The sequence below is a fragment of the Brachycentrus maculatus genome, unplaced genomic scaffold (genome assembly GCF_059751285.1).
Source record: "Brachycentrus maculatus isolate JH-2025_06_01 unplaced genomic scaffold, ASM5975128v1 h1tg000410l, whole genome shotgun sequence".
Taxonomy (NCBI): Eukaryota; Metazoa; Arthropoda; class Insecta; order Trichoptera; family Brachycentridae; genus Brachycentrus; species Brachycentrus maculatus.
In genome coordinates, this window is record NW_028281159.1 from 236,060 (window position 1) to 258,664 (window position 22,605).

The 22,605-nt window shown below is 32.7% G+C and overlaps 1 long non-coding RNA gene across 1 annotated transcript in view; it reads left to right on the forward strand.

Moving 5' to 3' along the window:
• LOC148302787 (uncharacterized) overlaps positions 1 to 12,501 on the forward strand; it is a 114,411-nt gene extending 101,910 nt beyond the window's left edge. The window contains exon 3 of the long non-coding RNA XR_015838591.1: positions 12,476 to 12,501. This is a non-coding gene — a long non-coding RNA (uncharacterized LOC148302787). The remainder of the gene's footprint in view (positions 1 to 12,475) is intronic.
• Positions 12,502 to 22,605: the final 10,104 nt, after the last annotated feature.

The window sequence follows — 22,605 nt, forward strand, 5'->3', positions numbered from 1 at the left end:
AAAGGATGAAAGCAGAGTGAACGCTGTTGAAATGCACTCCCTCAGACGAATGTGTGGAAAATCATTGTATGACAGAAATAAAAACCAAGATATAAGAAAGGAATGTAAGGCTAAACGAGGATTAATTGAAAAGATTAGGAAGAGTTCTTTACGGTGGTATGGACATTTGGAGCGAATGAAATATACCTGGCAAATGTGAGAAGGAAAATAGAACGAGGACGACCGAAAAAGACTTGGCACGATCAGATCAATCAGAACCTAAAATCTGCGATGTCAAAAGTCTGCGTAATCGGAGGGCATGTATGACCAGATGTATGGACGTGAAGGAGGCGAGGAGTGTATGTCAGGACAGAAGAGTGTGGCGTTCCATCCTCTCTTCCTACCCCTGCGGGGAAACGGCGTGATGGTAGTAGTAGTATTTTTACACAAATCTGGGTTTTCTCCACTAAGGAGTTATTTGAGTGTTTTTTAAAGCTCTCGCATTCTTTCCTTATATCGACACAGAAACATATCGCACACTCCTTTCCAGAACGTCATAAATCAAAAATCGTCAATTTTCAGTTGTGCATGTTTTCGGAATGCCCAGAAAATGTACTAAATCCCAGCAAAAGCGTCATATTTTTACCTTAATATTTACCCGCTACAGGGCAGAAAGTGTTGTTTTTGCATTTTCAAGAAAAGAAATTGTATAATAATTTTTTGAATATACATAAGTACTAAATATTTTTCAAATGGAGAAAAAACTTTCAGGTTTTACCTTAAAAGATCTGTTGCACAGTAAATAGTTCAATAAGAGTCTTGATATTTATTTTTTTACATTGTATTATATTTTTAAACTTTAAGAACGTTCTCCTGAAAAATCAAGTTTTTTGATTTATTACGTTCTTGAAAGGAGTGAGCGATATATCATAAATACATTTCGACTACACTCGGTATTATTTCATCCTTCTTTTGGCAAATCCATGCTTTACTTCTATACATTCCATAGTAGGTTCCTTATCTGACCAATTAAAAATATTTCAAATACTTCATCATATCAAGATTTTCTTGGTCGATAATGCTAATCTTAGCCTCGCATTCTTTCCTTATATCACCGTTCGAACATCTCTCATATGCATGAAAATAATTAATATATTTTTAAATAGAGTGCTCCTTAGTCCGCTCCCGTGATTGCAGTGGCGTAGTCGAGTTTGATTGGCAGGCTGTTCCGTTTCTTTTATGACTGCACTAAACCAGATGGTGCCCTTAGAAATATTGTCTTGCATTCAAGTTGTACGGCCCAGAACTTCGAATGGAAAACCCTTATCCTGGGACAAAACATTTGAAAAACGTTTTATTGTCTTTTTATGAAACTTATATCTGAAAAACTTGAGTAAAGTGCCGTTATTCGTAGATCCTGGTCCCGCTGTAAGCTTTTTTAAATGCAAAAGAGGAGCGGTTATGAATGATATTAAATCATTTCTGTTTTTTTTTCTTAAGGTTTTTCAAATATTTTTTTTTATATAAAGAAGATTCTAGAAACTTATATTTTTATTACTAGCAATGTGTAGGTTATTTTATAATATAAAAAAAAAAAACTGAAATCTTTTTGAAATTTAAAAGAGGAGCGGCTATAAATGATTTCAAATCATTTCTATTTTTTTTTGCTTAAGGTTTTTCAAAAAATTATTTTTTGCATCAAGAAGTTTCTAGAAACTCTGGAAATTGTTCTAAATATATTTTTATTACTAGTAATGTGTATGTTGTTTTATAATCTTTTTAAAAAGCTGAAATCTTTTTAAAATTTAGAAGAGGAGCGGTTATGAATTATATGAAATCATTTCTGTTTTTTTTTTATACAATACATTACATTTTTCATGTATACATTATATATTTTTTATAGTTTCTGAAAACTGTTTGAAAATAATTTTGTATTACCAGCAATGTGATTAATTAAATTATGAAAAAAATAATCATAATTTAAAAAGAATGACACTCTCCTTATAGTTCACTGTTTGTAATACCACTTTAAAATAGAGAAGGATATTGAAATACCACAAAGTCAACAATGCTTTAAATATATACAAAAAATATCATTTCAAAGTTCGGAAATTCATTCCTTAAATCCTTAAAAAAATATCTGCCCATCATAATTTCAAACTGTCTATAAAACTGTTCTTTAAAAGGGTTAAAATACAGTATAGCGTTTTGCACAAATTCGGTGCTCACGGAGTATTTCATTTTATCGCGTAGTAAATCCAAGATAGTTACCACAACAAACTGACTGTCGTAATTATTTAAGTCGATTTATTCGGCGATCATGGAGGGCGGCATGATATCGTAAAGTGATTTTATTAATTTGTAAATTTCATTACATCGGTTCCTTCCCCTAGATACCCTTTTAAGATTCTCCTCGCAGAGTCTCGCAAATTAAAAGTTGAGGAAGATCGTTCGAGAAGCTTTAAATGATTGCTTTAAAACAGGCTTCAAATAAAGTTTTTATCACTTTTGGGCGTCTTGTGCGCTTTATTGTCCAGAGCGAGCTTTTACTCTCATTGTTTTAAATGGCACATTCAAAACAGCCCCATAAAATCTGGAATAATATTAAAATAAAATTACCCCCTCCCCTGCAATAAGATACGGCCTGCGGTGGGCCTGCCTTTTACAGCTGCGTAGTTTTTATATAATTAGTAAATAAATAAAAAACTGAGTAAAACAAACAAACAAACAAAAAGAACAACAAAAACAAAATTTTTTCACGTGAGCATTCCTTGTTCGATTCCTGTGTTTGTCACCACTTGTGAATCCATCAGAAACTTAAATATGAATCAGAACCTAAAATCTGGTGGTTTCGAAAGTCTGCGTAATCGGAGGGCATGTATGACTAGATGTATGGATGTGAAGGAAGCTAGGAGTTTATGTCAGGACAGAAGAGTGTGACGCTACATCCTCTCTGCCTATCCCTGCGGTGATAGTAGTAGTAGTAGTAGGTACTTGTGAATTGCAAAGATTGTTGGCAAAGACTCATTGGTGTGGCGTTCTATTCTCTCTGCCTACCCTTGCGGAAAGCGGCGTGAGAAATGCTCAAATAAGCACTATCGATGAAATTTAGAAAGGCGAGTACAGATGGTTTGGACATGTGGAACAAATGGGTGAGGAAAGAACGGTAAGACAAATTTATTAGTTTGATGTAGCTGAAAATAGGAGCCGAGGAAGACCGAAGAGAGCTTGGACATGATCAAGTTGGTAAAATACTTGAAAGTGGTCAGGCTAGGTTATTAAATAGTAAATAATAGTAGTAAATAATCGGTTGGTATGTTGTATGAGGAGATGCATTAATGTGCAAGAGGCGAATAATGTTTGCGAAAGCAGAGTGGCGAGGCGTTCTATTCTCTCTCCCTACCCCTGCGGATTGCGGCGCTAATGATTAATTAGTTAGTTAGTTATGTGTAAAATAAATGGTCTAGCGAAAATATCTTGAATTAACTTCGACTAAATACGGTTATAAAATAATACTGAAAATATTGTAATGCATGCAACGAAAGCAGTTACGTTTGCTGTTGTTTTTTTGGCACTTGGGTCAGATTTCGTAATATAATCTTTTGTTTCCGATTGTAATTTGCTTTTTGCTAAAAATCAGAACCCAACTTCGCGGGGGTCGGAACATTATACATCCCCTCTCGGACAATTTGTGTATCCCGCTCCTAATTAAATCAGTTTGCCGAATTTAATTAATCCTCTGTAAAAAGTGTTCCGACCTCACGCAAACAAGACGGTAGATTAGGGAACTTTTAATACAAGCCCAAATAGAGCTTATCATGCTGACGATCCGGCTGTATTACTTATGTATTATTATCCTCCCTTAGATTAAGGGTTTTTCAATATCCTCTTATTCTACAGCTAGAAAATGGGGCTAATTTTATAATTTCAATATCTAAATGGTGGTAACGTTACGGAAATTGTTGTTTAGGAAAATAATAAAGTAAGTATTTTTATTCGGGTAAGATCTGTTTTGCACTGTTTACGTCATTATTTTTTTTTTTTTTTCGTTTTCATTAATAATTTAAGTTTAACTTGGTACATACCGCTATTAAAATAAAATAATAAAATAAATCTAAATGAGAAATAGCTCTTACCTCCAATCATTCAGCGTCCTTAGGATACAACTCTAAAATATAGACTTAGCTTCACATACGGTGTTGAAAATGATGCGAAATGCATCGAAATAAGTGTCTCAAAAGATTTTAAACGTATAGGTATTTACCAAGTAAAACTTGAATAACGATTTTTTATTATTTTCCTTTTTTAAATCAATTTCCTCGCACACATTTTAAACATTTGTCATCAGCGCCTGCAGGTCTTCTCTGCTATCATGAAATTATGCAAAAAGAATGCAAAGCTGAGATAAGTTCGATAAAAATAAAAAAGGTGTGTCGAGATGGTTTGGATATGTGGAACGAATGAGTGAGGGAAGAACGTTAAAACAATTTTACGAGGCGAATGTAATTGGAAATAGTAGTAGAGGAAGGCCGTAAAACACTTGGCATGATCAAGTATGTCAATTACTTGAAATTAATCAGCTCAGAAGTCGGAATAATTGGCGAGTATGTGTGAGGACATGTATGAATGTGTCAGGCGAAGAATGTTTGCAAAGACAAAGTGGTATGGTGTTCTATTCCCACTGCCCACCTGCCGGGAAGTGGCGTGATGGTTTCTTATTTAGTACATATAAACATTAACAAAACATACACACACACTTTATTCTATAATATTTTGGTCGGTTAGATTATACTGTACATATATCAATCATTTGCGGGGACAACGTCCCAACTCAGAATTCGTCCGTAACTGATTTCTTATTTCACGCTAAGCTCACTCCCAACGTGAACCAAGTATAAAATGAGATTTTTATAGAGCGGGGAAAGAACGGAGTCGTTGCACATCCAGTTTAGTGGTCGTGAGGTGCCTCCCTTAGCGTCGGTGAGCCCCGCTACCTCATCCCCCAGACCCAGCCGTGATTTGTCCATGAATATGCAATGAAGTGGACTGCTCAAACGTCAGAGCGCTCAACGACCGTCGGCGAAGAAAACCCTAGAATAACAAGGTTCCATTTAGAATCTAGTTAATTATGGATCTCTTACATATCATCAATAGATTTCAATATAGACGACATCCGAAATAGTTGAAAGTGGTCAGGTCATGAGTCAGAATATTCGGAGCTTGTGTTAGAGAAGATCCATGATTTTTTTCAGATTTATGCACAGTAGTGTAGCGCTCTGTTCTCTATGCCCATATTGCGTAATATTAATTACTTAAATATTATTAAAATTCTTTATAAATATAAGTATATCAATTTAATTATAAATATAATTTTCGATTCGTAATAGATCGCATAATTTGGTCATTCATTGATTGCATATCGTAAACAAATATTATTTCATAAGTTTTATAAACAAGAAATGTCAAATGTACCCTCGGCACAGGAAAACTCAGTGAAGACACTTTATTGAGAATTTTTATTTCTTATTATGTGTATGATGAAAAAAAAGGTGACAATATGACAGTGACTATTCTCACAGATACAAAAACAGCTTTAACGGACACATCCTTCAACGTCAAATTGAATCATTTCACGCTTATGACTTTTTTAAGTTAGAGATGAGTGTTATGTGTCGCACCTAATGGTGCATAGGGCACTGCATCGTATATGAGCAGTGTTATTTTAATCGTTAAATGCATGAAGGCAAGGTGATCAGTTTTATGCTTCAGGTGCCAGTCCTGGGTTGTATAAAATAGTTTAGTGAAAAGACGTTCATATTTATTTTGACATATCAATCGAACCCGACACCTCCAGCAGTGTAGCCAATTTTGCTGACCACTACCCTACGGAGGTAAACAAAAAATTGGGTTCTATATAATACCTTAAATTTTTATTTAAAATTAAAATCACATCAGTATTTTATTCGGTACTCAAATATACCGGAGAGATTTATGTGTTATGGGTCATTATGGATTGTCGCACTATCGCACGCTTACCATATATCTCGTATTCGCGATTTTTGTTGGTTGCAACCTTGTCATTCTAAGGGATACACGATGGCATGGCGGGAAGCACCGACTATCGCGTCTCATCTCCCGTCTCCGTTCACTAAAAGGCTAGAAAATATTTTATACATGAAGACCCACAAAAGGGTGAACTGTGATGAAAATCATTTTGTCAATAGTTCTCGAGGCGCCATTTCAGGGATCGTTTTTTGGCCACACTTCTAAGGTAAGGAAAAATACTAAAAATGGTTATTGCGCTTTCTTATTTTTCTAACTGAAATACTTACATCTTTGAAATATTTAGAATTATTGTTTTAAACAGCAAACACCCTCCATATCATTCAAAGTTCATTTTGTGCAATACCACTTGAATGATAAGAAAATAGATAATACAAAACTTTATTTAAATTCTCTAAAATGCACACCAAGTCCTACCAAAATTCATTTTTAAATCGAGCCTGCGATATGTGCAATGTGATGCTTAATGAAATAGACATCAATAATGTTTCTTTTAATACGTTTCAGAGAAATATTGTTGATGTCTATTTCGTAGTCATACAGGAGAAAGTGACCAAGTGCATTTTTTTTACAAAAACGTGATCATTGACTATTTGATATCTTACTTGCTTAGTATTGCCCTGAAAACATCCCAAAGGATTTTAAACTTGGAAGTATAATATATTGACTTGTTAAAAATCACTAACTGCATTGATGTTTATTTTGTTGCCAAGCAAAAGTGTCTTAAATGGCCCTCCTGAACATTTTACGTTTGTTAGTTGGTCACTTTCTCCTATACGACTACGATTTGATTATTTGATAAAGAAAATTTATGTTGTTTGATAAAAAAACATTTAATGTAAGTTTATTATATAGTTATACTTTTATGTATATGACAGTTTATTTTTTATGTTTAGATTACTTAAGTGAAAACCTGTGAATGGAATATTATTTTTATTTTAAATTTTATTCTATTATGTTATTTTAGTATATATTTCAATAAAAAAAGGAGAATGTTATATTACCATACCACAAAGTTAACAATGCTTTTAATATACAAAATATATCATATAAGTACTTGCCTAAAAAGTTTTAAGGTTCACTTTGAACTTTTGTTCTAACGGCTATCCAGCGAACATCACAGCGAAGCGCCCTTGAGGTAGTATTTTACGAAAATAGAGCTTCACAATGCTTTCATTGTGAAACTTGGTAAATACCACTATCACGGTGTTCGATGATGATGCCTACCTAATGCATCGAAACACGTGTCACAATAAGTTTCAAGATAAATTGGTATTTACCGAGCAAAAATTAAATAAAAAAATTAAAGATATTTGTATTACAATATTTTTAGTGTGTCCAGATCTTTGTGCACAAATGTAGATTTTGTCCCAGAGGAGTTATTTTTTTATTGATATCTCAACATAGTTGAAGAAGACTGTACGTTAGAGGCATTCAGGGAAAAAACTTACATAAATTTCATGAATGTGCTAAATTATTAATTAGTAATTTAAAAAAAAATACTTTTATTGACCATCATAGATGGTGCCCAGAATTTGCATGTAAAAAAATATCAATCGAAGGATAAGTACAACTTCTAAAAACTTGAGTAGTGTGGTTGTCACTCATAGGTAGAATGGTGAATGTTACGCGGTGTATAAAGTGATCACTCAAAATAAGCCTATGACAGGTCTTAAGGCCCTGTTAATGCCTAATACAACGAATAAATTTTGCATTAGGTCTTCTACAATTCTTATATTTTTCTTCATCCATGTTGAGATATCGAACATTTTTAATTTGTTGCCGACGGATGTTAGAGGTCAAAATAAAATATGGAACAAATGCAAACTAAAAGATCAAGAATTAATTTTATGAAAATTGTAAAATGTATATATTCTTAATTTTTCTCTCTTTTTTGTTTGTATATTAGGTTAAAATGGTTAAAAACAATAAAAATTTATCCACCGACAAGACACACAAGGTGGCTTGGTGGGGTCACTACAAAATATATATATTTTTTAAGTTTGTTAAAAACTTTATTTTAATAAATGTATACAAGATATGTTTATAATAAATAAATAAGTGTGAAAATTACATGTTAAATATTAATGAATCATTTTTATAACACTATTAAAGCACCACTAAACGTGTTTTACACCAGTCAAATCACAAGCGCTTCGTATTATTTTTTTACTGCATTCTAGGGCAATACGATTCTAGTATAAAGCAACCTACCATTATAATGGTATGACATTCCTCTGAATTTACGACTATAGCCTTTTTGCCCACGTAAGGCTAAAACTTCCCTTACTTCTACTATTGCCGGGCTTACCGCTTTTCATTTACTTTCTGCCATTGTTCGCAGAAATCTTCTTTGTTCTGGCGCCCAAATAAAGTTTTCACTTTCAGATTCCTATCGTTTTCCCCGTTATTCAATGGCCTTTTTTGTTATTCCAGAAGTTATGATAGTTTTTTTAACTGTTGATACTCTTATTTCAGAGAAAATGAAACACGTCCTAGTATGATGTTATTTACAATTCGGTAATATATGTTTTAAAAATGAAATACAATACAACCTGCCTATTTTGAATCAAAGAGAATCATATTATTTTTTTGACATCTCAGCATAGATGAATAAGAATATGGAAGTCTGGGCATTTATGGTGCTTACGACTGTCATACATATATATATGATCTAATTTCGAAACATTGTACAAGAATCATTAGAATTTTCATTAGAGACATCTATTGGTGAGATGAATCTTGATGTACCGTAAAGTGGGTCTACATTGCACCAAAATACTGCATTTTTTTAAAAAATTGTCTATTCAGATCAGGTTTTTTACTTTTTCTGAGGTTTCAACTATTGCAATGTAATAACACATATACCTGTAACATGTCTAATACGTTTTTAAATTTTTATCTATTTTGCCTGTATTTTTTTTTTACATTTATATTTTGGTGCAAAGTATCCCGGGGTAAAGTACAACTTTGCACCATGATATTTTCTCTACACTTTTCGTACTAGAATCCAAATTAATGCTAAGTAAAGGCTATCCTACAAGTTTTGTTGCACCTTATGAAGGGTTTTGGATCACAGTTCACTAAATGCAGATTATAATATTGTATAATTATGGAAAAATAAGACACTTGGTAGAATTTTTTTTTTTTAAATATTGAAAAATCTAACAAAAATGTTATTTTTTTTCAATACTGAAGGTTTAAAATTATATAAAATAAAAGGTGGATATTAAAACATATCGTACTACATAGGTAATAGGAATTAAAATTAAATTAGGTCTAAATATGGTCAAGTTCCGGGACGGTAAAGAAACCTCTTTTGGATTGCATTTTCGGTTCTTTTATGGAACCCACTACATCCTTCCAAGAATATTGAAGAAAGTCATCCTTCATCGGCCACTTCCACGATTTGAGACTCTCCTGCATGGATTTAACAGCTCTGTCTTTCTTTATTTCCAAAATATGTCCCGGAAAATTTTCTCCTTCATAATGAAATACGACATATTCTCCCACCTTCTTTTTTACTGGTCCTAATGAAATGGAAGAACAAATACGATAACTGGTTTCAGTCATCGTTTTTGTTCTTCTCCCTCTTCCTCAAAGCTTCCGTGTGAACTATAATCAGTTAATGCTAGATATGCTGGAAGTTTCGATGCGGAAGGTGGGATCATTGATGTAGTTGGTTCAGGTAGCATTTGTGTCTCGTCAACGTTCATTTCGACATTCGGATCTTGAGCAATGCTCTTACCTGGTTCTATCGGTATCGTTTTCCTGCGTTTTAAGACTGAATTCTTTGGGTTGAATCTGTTTTCTTCCAAAAACTGTTGAAAACTCTGGCGCACGTCATCGTCATACGCTTTTAATGGCAACCGATTAAACAACTGACTAGTTTTAGCAACAGTCAAGGTTTTATGTCTTTGCAAAAATGATCTTATCCATTCAGAGCCTGGTACGTTGTTCTTTAATATTCGTACTCTTCTGCCAAATCTATCCAAATAGGCTATTAGAATGTAGCGAATGTTAAAAACACTCACTGGGAAACCGTACTCACTCATGTCTACTATGCAGTTTACGAAGGATTGCTCTTCGCCCTTGTCACATATCGGAGGTTTTCCCACAGGTTTTGTGTGCTGACCTTTGAGTTTATAGTTAATCGTCCTTCTGGGGATTTTGAAAATTTCTTCAGCCTTTCATTGACTGATTGTACCATTTCGAATGGCCTCCAAACACTGCTCCACTCTTTTCGGTGTAAAATCGCAGTATCGTCTGGCATAAGGCCGCTGTTTGTGTGTTCTTGACATTTTTGAAAAAAATATACCATCAGGAATTAAGTAAGTACACAAAACCTATAGATGTTAAGCAAACATGTCAAGTTGTATTAGCCGTTTTAAGACTTTTCATCAAATTAATTAACTATGGCCTTTTGTGGATACTTTGCACTTGGTGCAATGTTACCCCAAATGTGGTCAATACAAGTCAGTTCTTAAAAAAATATTTTTTTTACATAAACTTGACAACGTAACTAAAAAATACAGCATTTGAGAAAAGCAGGGCCTACCTACCTACGATTTAGAGACCACTCACTTGTTGTAACTAGTTTCAGTATACTGATTCCACTGGATTTTTTCGGACACAATTTTCAGACAGAAAACTTTCTTTACGTTCGGACAGGAAAAACGCATTGAAGCAATAGCGACCGACTGTTACTTCTGTAAACTAAAAAGTAGATTGAAGTGCCATCTATCAGAAACAATAGAAAGTAGAATGAAAAATGACATGTATCAGAGATGACCAGCTCTACAATTTCTTTACAGAAGGTGGTGCAAAGTATCACCCATGGTGCAAAGTATACCCACTTTACGGTAACTTCTATGATTGGAAATAATCCAGATTTGAGTACACAAAATGTTGTTTAACGTTTTTTCTATTTATTGTTACATTTTTTTAAAAACAATTTCATACAATTTCTATACATTTATACATATGTCAAACATATAATTTTTGTTTCGCTGAGCTTCTCCAAAAAAGAGACTTAGCTTTTGTGCCTTTTCTTTCTTTTGAACATTTCGAATGTTTCCAAATACGTGTTCACAAATCTGGATTATCTCCAATTATGGAAGTAATTTTTCATTTTTTTACTAACATCTCAACGTAAATTAAGAAGAATATGGAAGTTTAGGCATTTACGGGGCTTACGGCCGTCACAGGCTGGTTTAAGTGATCACTTTACACACGTGTAACATTCACCAATTCTTCCCATTATTGACAACCACACTACTGAAATTCTTGGAAGTTCTATGTACGAGTATACTATCCAATTTTGAAACATTGTAAAATAATCACTAAAATTTTCACTTGTGGCATCTATTGCTGAGACGAAGAAGCTTTTTTAATAAGCAGAGACTCTTATATTTGTACGCGAAGTCCAAATTCTGGATTGTAATGACGTACACGAGAAACGCCAGAAAATATCCTTTTCATTTTTTTTATTAGCTTGTAATTAAATAACTTCTTTAATTGGAGATGGAGAATATTTGGACACACTTCAAAAATTTTGTTTAATATTTTATTTATTGTTTCGGCATTAACTTTATGGTAAGACATGTTACAATGATTAAAGAAAACACTTCGTTTTTTACCACTTGAGTTTTATTATAGACTACATGTTTCAGAAGTTAAACTTCCATTATTCAGGTCTGTATGATAACTAAAATATAAAATATAAAATTGTTCTATAAATAAGGAGAAGGGAAAGTAAGGGGAAGGGGTTAGTCAAGGGACGGAGTTTGAAAACAAAGGAAAAATGGAAAGCAATGGTGAAGAATTTTGAAATATTATTTAATAAATTATTATAAGAATTCAGGTTTTTTTGGATTTCTAAATTTTCAAGATAATTCATAAGAATTCAGGTTGTTTTGGATTTCTAAATTTTTAAGATAATTCATAAAATTTAGAAATCCAAAAAAAACTGAATTCTAATAATAATTTATTAAATAATATATTGTTTCAAAACTCTTCACCATTGCTTTCCATTTTTCCTTTGTTTTCAAACTCCGTCCCTTGACTAACCCCTTCCCCTTACTTTCCCCTCTCCTTATTTAAAGAACAATTTTATATTTTATATTTTAGTTATTATACAGACCTGAATGATGGAAGTTTAACTTCTGAAACATGTAGTCTATAATAAAACTCAAGTGGTAAAAAACGAAGTGTTTTCTTTAATTATTGTTTAATATTAATGACGGTATGTTTTGTTGTTGGTTTTAGAGTTGCATTATTTTTCACTTTGCTTATAACATACATGGTTTAATTTCTTACATACACAAGGGACCTGCTTGAGCTCTTCAGGTCATTTTTTATTTAATATCCTGCCAACGTTTCTTTTCTACACTTATGCAGTTATGTATTAATATGCATTTTTCCTTTTTTACAGATATGACACAATAATGCCGCAACAAAACTCCCCTTCGTAAGTACATATTATTATTTATTTTTGATATAATGTATTACTGACCATCGCGCCGCACCAATCTGTCTTTGGAAACAATCTTCGCCTCTTCCTCATTCATGCTTCTTCTCATTTTCCCCGCTTTATTTCAACTCCTGACTGGATCACGCTAAGTAGGTATTTGTAATATTACATAATGCCAAGTTTTCCGAATGAATGAACTCCCTCTAAATATTGTTTTTTGCTAAGTACCTATATTTATTTTTAAACAACCTATAACGAGATCTTTATAAAATCAACAACTTTTTTTAACCACTTCTTTATTATTAGTACACTTTAACCTACCGGTTTCTACAAGAACCTTGTCATCATCAGGGTTTATTAAATTCTAAAACATTAAAAACATTAATAATAATAATAATAAAACCCTTATCCGCACCCCAATGGTGCATAGGGCACGGTGTCTTATAAACGCAGTGTTATCATAATCGTTTTACACATGAAGGAAAGGTTATCAGCCCTCCGCTTCAGGTACCAGTCCATGGTAATATTGAATAAATATTACAGTGAAAAAATCACTTATATTTATTTTTACCCCCCTTGGGAATCGAACCCGGGACCTCCAGAACGGTAGCCGAGCGTGCTAACCATTACACTACGGAGGCGGACAAACAAACTAAACATTTAACTACTCATAATTAATTACATTACCTTACCAAAAACTAATGTAATTAATTATGAGTATTTTAATGTATTTAATGTTTTAGAATTTACTAAAACCCTGATGATGACAAGGTTCGTGTCGAAACCGGTAGGTTAAAGTGTACTTATAATAAAAAAAAGTGGTTAAAACAAAGTTGTTTAATTTTATAAACATCTCTTAATACATAGGTTGTTAAAAAATGAATAAACTAAGCAAAATACATTATTAGAGGGAGTTCTTACATTAGGGAAACTTGGCATTATCAAGTATTTCAAATACTAAGAGTCGAAAGACGATCCGTGATCCTTATCCGCTGCAAGATCAATGTGTTTGTTCTCTTTGCTGTCCATGGCATTGCCAACATCTTCCTCCAGCACCACATCTCAAATGCATCCAGTTTTTTACTTTCTGCAGCTCTTAGGGTCCAAGTTTCTGCCCCGCACTTGTAGATCAGGAACACCAATGCTTTCACCAGGCGCACCTTTGTCGGATTGGTGATAGTTCTGTTACTCCATGTTTTCTCATTTCCATATACTTTGTCTTAAATAAATGTTTCAATAAAATGTCCTCCGAGTCTATTTGCACAAGCAGCGGGCCGCTCGCTTGCAGTTCATTAATCCTCGCGACGTTGTATGTTGTAAATCGCGCGTCTGAGACAATAGTTTATATCTGTTGCACTTAAAATACACTTAGCAATAGAGCCTAGAGGAGGATAATCCACTAAGTCCATAGAGCAAGCGGCGGGGAATTTACGGCCGCGGGAACTTGGGCCGGAAAATAGCGAGACCGCACTTAATACTTACGAGTAGTCCGGCCAAGGATTAAGCAACTCGGCTACACTACTTAGGTACTACAATGGATACATTTTTTATTGAATAAAACTTTTATCTAAGTTTTTTTTTGCGATTGTCTGTTTCATTATATTAATTATTTATGATACAATAATACTGACAGAATGCAAGATTATCGTGCACAATGAATCCCTGGAACAGGTGCGAAAATTTTTATATCTAGGTAGCATGTTCACAAGGGATGGAAAAGTGGATAAGGATATTGAGAAGGGTGAATGCAGGGAATAGAATAAATGGTGCTTTGAACAGAGTGATTGCAAATAAGAATATGTTCATGGAAGCCAAGCTAGCGGTTCACAACGGCGTGGTAGGACCGATACTAATGTATGGAAGCGAAACATGGAACTGGCAAAGGAAGTATGAAAGCAGAGTGAACGCTGTTGAAATGCGCTCCCTCTGACGAATGTGTGGAAAATCATTGTATGACAGAATTAAAAACGAAGATATAAGAAAGGAATGTAAGGCTGAACGAGGAATAATTTAAAAGATTAGGAAGAGTTCTTTACGGTGGTATACACATATGGAGCGAATGGATAACGAGAGAATGACTAAGAAAATGTATGTGGCGAATGTGAGAGGGAAAATAGAACGAGGACGACCGAAAAAGACTTGGCACGATCAGATCAATCAGAATCTAAAATCTGGCGGTGTCAAAAGTCTGCGTAATCGGAGGGCATGTATGACTAGATATATGGAATATAATTTGAGTAGTGTGGTTGTCAATAATGGGTAGAATTGGTGAATGTTACACGTGTGTAAAGTGATCACTTAAACCAGCCTATGACGGTCGTAAGCCCCGTAAATGCCCAGACTTCCATATTCTTCTTTATCTTTGATGAGATGTCAAAAAATAAGATATATGGATGTGAAAGAGGCGAGGAGTGTATGTCAGGACAGAAGAGTGTGGCGTTCCATCCTCTCTGCCTACCCCTGCGGGGAAACGGCGTGATGGTAGTAGTACTAGTAGTAGTCTTACTATTACTATTAGTCCATTTTCGTAAAACACTACCTCAAGAGCGTTTATATAATACTTTATAACGCATTGCAATCAGACGTCGCATTAGTCACCCTCAAATGAAAATAACGCCTTGCTTGTATGTAATTTATTATCAAGGTTGCCGTGCATAAATCCAATGCAACAACATCTGCACTTTAAGTACACTTAAGTGCGGATTTTGCAATTAACTGCATATAATCAAATTACTCAAGCGCTACTTCCATTTATTTATACCTTATCCTTTATATTGTGGTTAAGTTAAACCACTTAGAAGTTTTAGTTTCAGACGGAGTCGTTTAAGTCCGTTTCAGCCGTTGCATTTGTGTGCAATTGGAAAACAATATTTGTCCACGGATTCGCCCGGCATTCCCAGATCCATCGGAATACATCCAAATGCATTTCCAAGCCATACAATTTGCAGTAAATAATAGTCCGTGAAACGTTTCAGCGAAGGAGTCACTTTGGATGAACACAGCCTCGTGAGACAAAACGCTGTATTCAACAAACAATGAAAAACATATTAAAATAAATGTTTTTGCCTTAAACTAAAGAATACAATTTGTAGTTTTTGAAGAATTGAAAACAGGTATAAATATTGTAAAAGATAAAAGGATACTTGTACAATGCACGTTTTAATTTACAATGCATAAAATCCTTCGTGTTTTTTTTTTCATAAGTCATTGAATTTGCAATATGATAAAGTAAAAATAAATTCAAATAAAAAAATGTATGTAAGATTTTTTACGAATTATTTTACAAACATAGGAGACGCTTAATAAAGGTCTCTGCCAATTGAAAAAAATCTCAAGTCAACCATGGATGGTGCCAAGAACTCGCATGTAAAAGACGGTGTCCACAAATACAACATCCGAAATTTGAGTTGTGCAGTTGTCGATCATGGGTAGAATAGCGAATGTCACATCTGACTTCCATATTCATCTTTATCTATGTTATTATAATCAATTCCTCTCCTTTCCTTCTCCTTCCTGCTAAATCTATTATTTTATATAATACCCTTTTTTTAATCTCTGAGTGTTTTTTAATAGTTTTATAACATAAATGTGGAATTGTTTAATTGGCTTTTTTTTAACGTAACTATTTTTTGTTAATGTAATGTAATGTTTATTATTGTTAATGTAACTATTGTTTATTATATCATTTTTTATATGTGAGCCGTACAATTCCCGAATAAATAAAATAAAATAAAATAAAACACTAATAAATTAGTTTAAAATACGAATGTACCACCTTTTCATGTGTGGTATACCGTATTGTCGGTTGCATCGCTTTTATTGACAGGCGTTGAATTGTCGCCAGGAGCCGGATTGTCTCCGGTTATTGCCGGCTTCGTGCCGGTTATGGGTTATTGCTAGTTGGTTATTGGTTATTGGAAACCTCTGCCGGTCCCTCACCCCCCCCTCCCCTCTCCGCCAGATCGACTGCACTTCAGTTTCATTTCCTTCTTTCACTGGACCTTTATCCACTTCACTTGTACGTCGGAACACACAACATTTAGACACATTTAAAAAAAATATATTTTTACTTGGAAAAATACCACTTTTTCTTAAAATCTGAAGTGACACGTGCGTCGATACATTACGATTGTTTTAAAAAGTGAATAACCCTCAAAGCCTCTACTTAAAGAAGCTTGTCCTCAGGTAGGATAGTAAGGATAGGGAAGGCAAACGTGAAGAATACACAACAAACATATATTTTTTTTATTGATTTTTTTTTTACAAAATACATATTTAAATAAAACAAAATAGTTGGTAAATATACAAGACATTTCAATATATAACGTTTCTACCTCTCTAATAAAGTAGATACTTGTAACATCCGGAACTATTGAAAACAAATCTTTCTTGAATTTATTTTGCACTTGGTGGAAATCGAACCCCTAACCCCAGTTTCGCAGTCTAGCGTCTACCCAACTACGCCACGGTGCCTGCCTAATGAATTGCAACATGAATCAAAAAAATGTTTTCAACATCGTATATGATTTCGATAAACTATGTAGGAAAAGGAAATAGGGTCAGGTAAGGAAGAAAAAGTAGAGGAATCGTTAAGAGAGAAAGTAAGGAGACATTTGTATTGTTTTCATATATTGTATTTTAAATATCTGTAAATTTCCTTTGTCGCATAAGGAAAGTCAGTGACTGTTTGTCCTTCCAATACAACCTTCAAATACTGCAATAGTTGACTGTAATTCGTGCGCAGGAATTGTAATTAGACCTAGATAAAGTTACCGGATTATTGATTGCAAGCGTCGCGTATCGAATCTGGTGCAATGAGATCTAATCCCACGTATTCAACTAGCCAAGGATAATATTGCATTGGATACTTGACATGACTGTACCAGGCAATATATCAGGTATGAAATAAATTATCCGTCGAGTTCGATATTTGGTATGCAGATATACGTTATAGTATGAAAGCAGAGTGAACGCTGTTGAAATGCGCTTCCTCAGACGAATGTGTGCAAAAATCATTGTATCTCAGAAAAACGAAGGTAATAATGAAATGTAAGGCTAAACAAGGGATTATTGTAAAGATTAAGAAAAGTTCTTTAAAGGAGTATGGACATGTGGAGCGAATAGATAACGAGAGTATGAGTAAATAAATATATGTGGCGAATGGGAGCGGGAGATGTATATATATACACATACAAATACTTATATTAATACTCTTCATATTCTCTATATTATTAATATTTAAAGTATTTAATTTGTGGTTAGTCATTTTTACTTTTTTTTTAAACAAAAATGTTAATAATATTAGTATATAACCACTTACCGACAGATCGCTTTTACATGATTTTATCGCATTTTTTATATTTTCTTGGAATTTATTTGTTGGGTTATTTGGAAGGATTTTAAAGATATCATTATTTAAGAAGTTTTCTACCTTTAAAATATAGTCTTTTTTGTATACGGTGAGTGGTTATATACTAGTATTAGTAACATTTTTGTAGAAAAAATAAACTAAGTATATTCTCAATGCTACCTCCCTTAAAAGACAAACTTTTTTAAGTACAACATACTATAGTTACATAGACGTTAAATGTTTACAGTATTCTCTTTCATACAATGTAAGCTCTCTTGTGTTTACACGAATTTCTATTTTGGAAACAATTGAAAAGTTACTCGTGCGACCTCAATAGTGTTAGAAAAATAATCTAGATTGCCTTTTGTTTTACAGATCCCACTTGTTTCGGAATTCAATTCACAAGCAGTTTTCCGTTTTGTTTACTCACTTTGTCTCTCCTTTGAACTTCTTTTAAGTGATACTTAACCGCTGGTGTGTTATTATTTTTATTCACATCCAATCTTGCTTTTCAATACTTTTTGTAAATTTTTCTACGAATTTGTAAAAAAAAAAAATTTCATTTGAAGTAGAGGTGGCATGTTTTTCAGATATTGTAGAATTCTCCTTTTAATTTGATTTCTCCAAAGAGAAATGGCATGTCGGAAATTAAGGAACTCGTATATAATAAGCCTTTTAACTCCATTGCACTCCATTTTTTACACATTTTGAACGCGTATCTCGTTTATATGAATGCACTCAATGCAAAACAGATAATGTCCGTGTAAGGCGAAACATGAATTTTAAAATAAACGTTCATATGTGTATAAAATCAATAAACATTATTTAATTTATTTAAGTTGGTATAAACTTTGTGGAGTGATGATTTTTTTGTTACAGGTTTTTTTCGAAAAAAAATAATTTGATGATTTTAATGTGAAAACAAATCACTTGCATAAGACTACTTTTTTTTTATTTTACTGAAGATTTTTATTGTAAACAAGACTAGTTTTCCATTTCTGGACCAATAATATTTATTGCTTGTTTATTTGTATTGTAGCCTCTTAGTGAAAACATCTATAATTCTCGAAACTAGTCGCGTTTTAATTAATGAACTAAAAAATCTGGTCTAACACAAATGTTTACTGAAAATGATTAAAAAATGTATATTGAGATTGATAATAACATACTAGGTTAATACATTTAATAAATAATCAAGATAACAGCATGTACAAAAACATTAAATTATACATAGAAAAGTATTTATGTACTTAATAAAGATATTAAAATATAGTTAATGTGAGAACTATGAGTATTTAAAATATTTGAAGCGATTGATTTCTCTTTCATTTAAGGAGAATTATTTTTAAATTATCTTATGTGACTGCTGTTTTCTCCCACTAGTCTTAGTTAATATATTAAAACACAGTAAAAGTGAGAATCATGAGCGTACAAAATATTTGATGTCATTAATTTATTTATCAATCAATGACAATTCATTGAAAATAATATTATGTGACTCCTGTTTTCTCCCGCTAGTCTGATAATCTTTATGTCATCGAAACCAGATCTCACGTCAAAAGAAAAATAAATGAGTACGCGATATAGTTTTTCTGTTTTATTATGTTAATAAATGTTCATATTTCTTCGAGAAATTTCAAACATTAACGCCATATTAACATAACGTGTACGTTTTTTCGTTAATCCCCTATTACGAAGGATTTATTTCCACTCCAAATGTAATTACATTTTTTTCCTTTCGCTACTCGCAATCACGAAATATAATTTATAGATACATATATTAGGCGAGGATAACGAGTTCTGTTTATTTTGTTCTGTAATTGCTAGAATATCTGGGGCTTGTGTACTGCTTTTATGATTCGCGAACAGGGACCTGTTGGCTAATAAACGTCGTCATTAAACATGTGATTTACTTTACTCCATTTTTATTCGTTTTTCGGAAGATGAAAATTTCCCGAAGATAAACAGGAACGTAAAAAATTTCGGCGGCAATTAAATTAATCCTTCATTATTGTATTTGAATGTAAAGCTTTTAATAAATTATATGAAATACCGTTTTTCGTTAAAAATCCTGTAAAATAACTCCGAAAAAGACTTGCCACGATAAGATCAATCGGAACCTAAAATCTGGTGGTGTCAAAAGTCTGCGCAATCGGAGGGCATGTATGACTAGATGTATGGATGTGAAGGAGGCGAGGAGTGTATGTCAGGACAGAAGAATGAGGCGTTCTATCCTTTCTGCCTATCCCTGCGGTGAAACGGCGTAATGGTAGTAGTAGTAGTAGAAGTGAATATATATATATATATATAAATATATATATATATATATATATATATATATATATATATATATATATATATATATATATATATATATATATATATATATATATATATATATATATATATATATATTTCCCTATTTCAATCTCGATGATAATACAGGAGTCAATGGTCCTGCGTTTTGCATAAAGGGGTCCCTGCACGCGGAAGTGGGAACAATGAGTGGTAACTAAATGGCCCACGCATTTCAATGTGCACTTGATTTTCTGCCGAATTAACCTCCAAGCATTCCTCAAAGAGGCGAGCACTTAAGTGAACCGTTGGATTTACTAGTCTTAAGTGCTGTTGGTGAAACCAGATGTAAGGGATGCGCTTCATGGAATATGTCATCGTTTGACAATTTGTATAATTTTAGCTTTCAACTTAGCAAAATATACATATTTATATAAAATATACATATTTATGTACGTTTATACCCCTTTTTCTTTATCCGAATATTATCATTTTCTCTAGTAAATAACAATCGCTCTAGACCCGTGAGTCGAAAAACATCTACGACAGATTCCAACACTTATAGAACACTTTGAGTTTAATAATATCAACACGACTAGTTTCGAGAACTACAGTTGTTTATAGATTTGGCGTTTAATTTGTAGAACTCCATTTTAATGTTTAAATTTCATATTAAAATCTAACACTGAATTTAAGAGTCTACTCAATTCTGTTTTATTATTAAAAACATAAAAATGAATTTACAAATAAATAATTTTCAAACGACAGTATTTTGAAAATGCTATAACAGGGCAAAAAGATTGAACAAAATTTAATTTTGATGTGTTTAAAATAATAAAATACAATTTAGTAGACTCTAAAAATCAGTGTTTGATTATATTATTTAATATTTGAACTACAAATGTTCTCATCAACATATGAGAATATAAACATAGAAAAGAACAGATTTCTATTTTAGGGTTAAAAGTTGATATTTCATGGTCGATTATAATACCTTTCAAGAAAACTTTCAGCATTATCAAGATTCGTATTTTTTTACGAGAAGCATTAAACTCAACGAAACACGATAAGGCTTGTGCCAATAAAAGAAACAGATTAAGCAAAAAATGTGTGCTAAAGGAATTAAGGATTCAGCCGGAAAGCGGATATCCGGAATCGACTCAGTATTGCAAATAAATACTCGAATCCGCACCGGAAATAGGATATAAGAGTGTACAAACGTTATTCATTCATTTCCTAGGAGGAAATAACTATAGAGTGGATTATTTATTGGATGGTTTAATCCGTAGGATAAGAAAAGGTAAGCTGTTTGATAAGAAGTGGATAGAATGAAATAACGGTAATGGAAATAATTGATTACAGAAATGCTTAGAGAAAATAATAAACAATTTGCGGAGACTATTTATTGATTTCACTTAAATTGAACACTTGAATATACCACTTTAATGAGTTTTATTTATTATACGACTAGTTTCGAAAACGACAGATGTTTTCATCTTCTGGTACAAATTGAAAACAAAAATTTTTAAACAATGTTTTTAATTTGTACCAGAAGATGAAAACATCTGTCGTTTTCGAAACTAGTCGTATATATAAATAAAACTCATTAAAGTGGTACATTCAAGTGTTTAATTTTAATAAAATAATCATGTCATTCCACAAAGTTAATGCCGAATCAATAAATAATATATTGATTTGTAGTTTAATTTGTAGAACTCCATTTTAGTTCATGTATTTATTTTAAATCAAACACAGATTTTTTGAGTCTACTAAGTTGTATTTTACTAACAAAAATACATAAAAAATTAAAAACTTTAAATAAAAAATAAAAAAATATTTTTCACTTATATTTGTATAGCTACATACAGCTATAAGAACCGTCAGTCCATTTGATCTTCACATTCGTTTGAAAATGCCATAACTAGGCGAAACAATAGTCACAATATTCATTTTTTATGTGTTTTTGTTAATAAAATACATTTTAGTAGACTCAAAAAATCGGTGTTTGATTAAAAATCAATACATAAATATGCGGAGACTTTCGAGCGTTAGAAGTAAACCTTTTTAGATTCTAGAAACAGTTGATTTTTATGCACTGTGATTTTCGAAATTATCATAATCCGAAAAATCGCCGTCGTCACATGTTTCATCTGGAGTTGAGATACTTACCATATAATATAAATGTCTTTCAATTTATAAATAACTCATCCTAACCTAATCTTACCAATATATATTTTTCTTTGTTTGTGATCTCCAAAAATGTTTTTTCACTGTGATTTTCGTAATCTCCATGAACTGAAAAATCACCGCCGTCACATGTTTCATCTAAAGCCGCGATACTTATAATATAAATGTCATTCAACTTATAAATAACTCATCCTAACCTTATCTTACCAGCATATATTTTTCTTTGTTTGCGATCTCCAAAAAGGGTTTTTTTCACTGT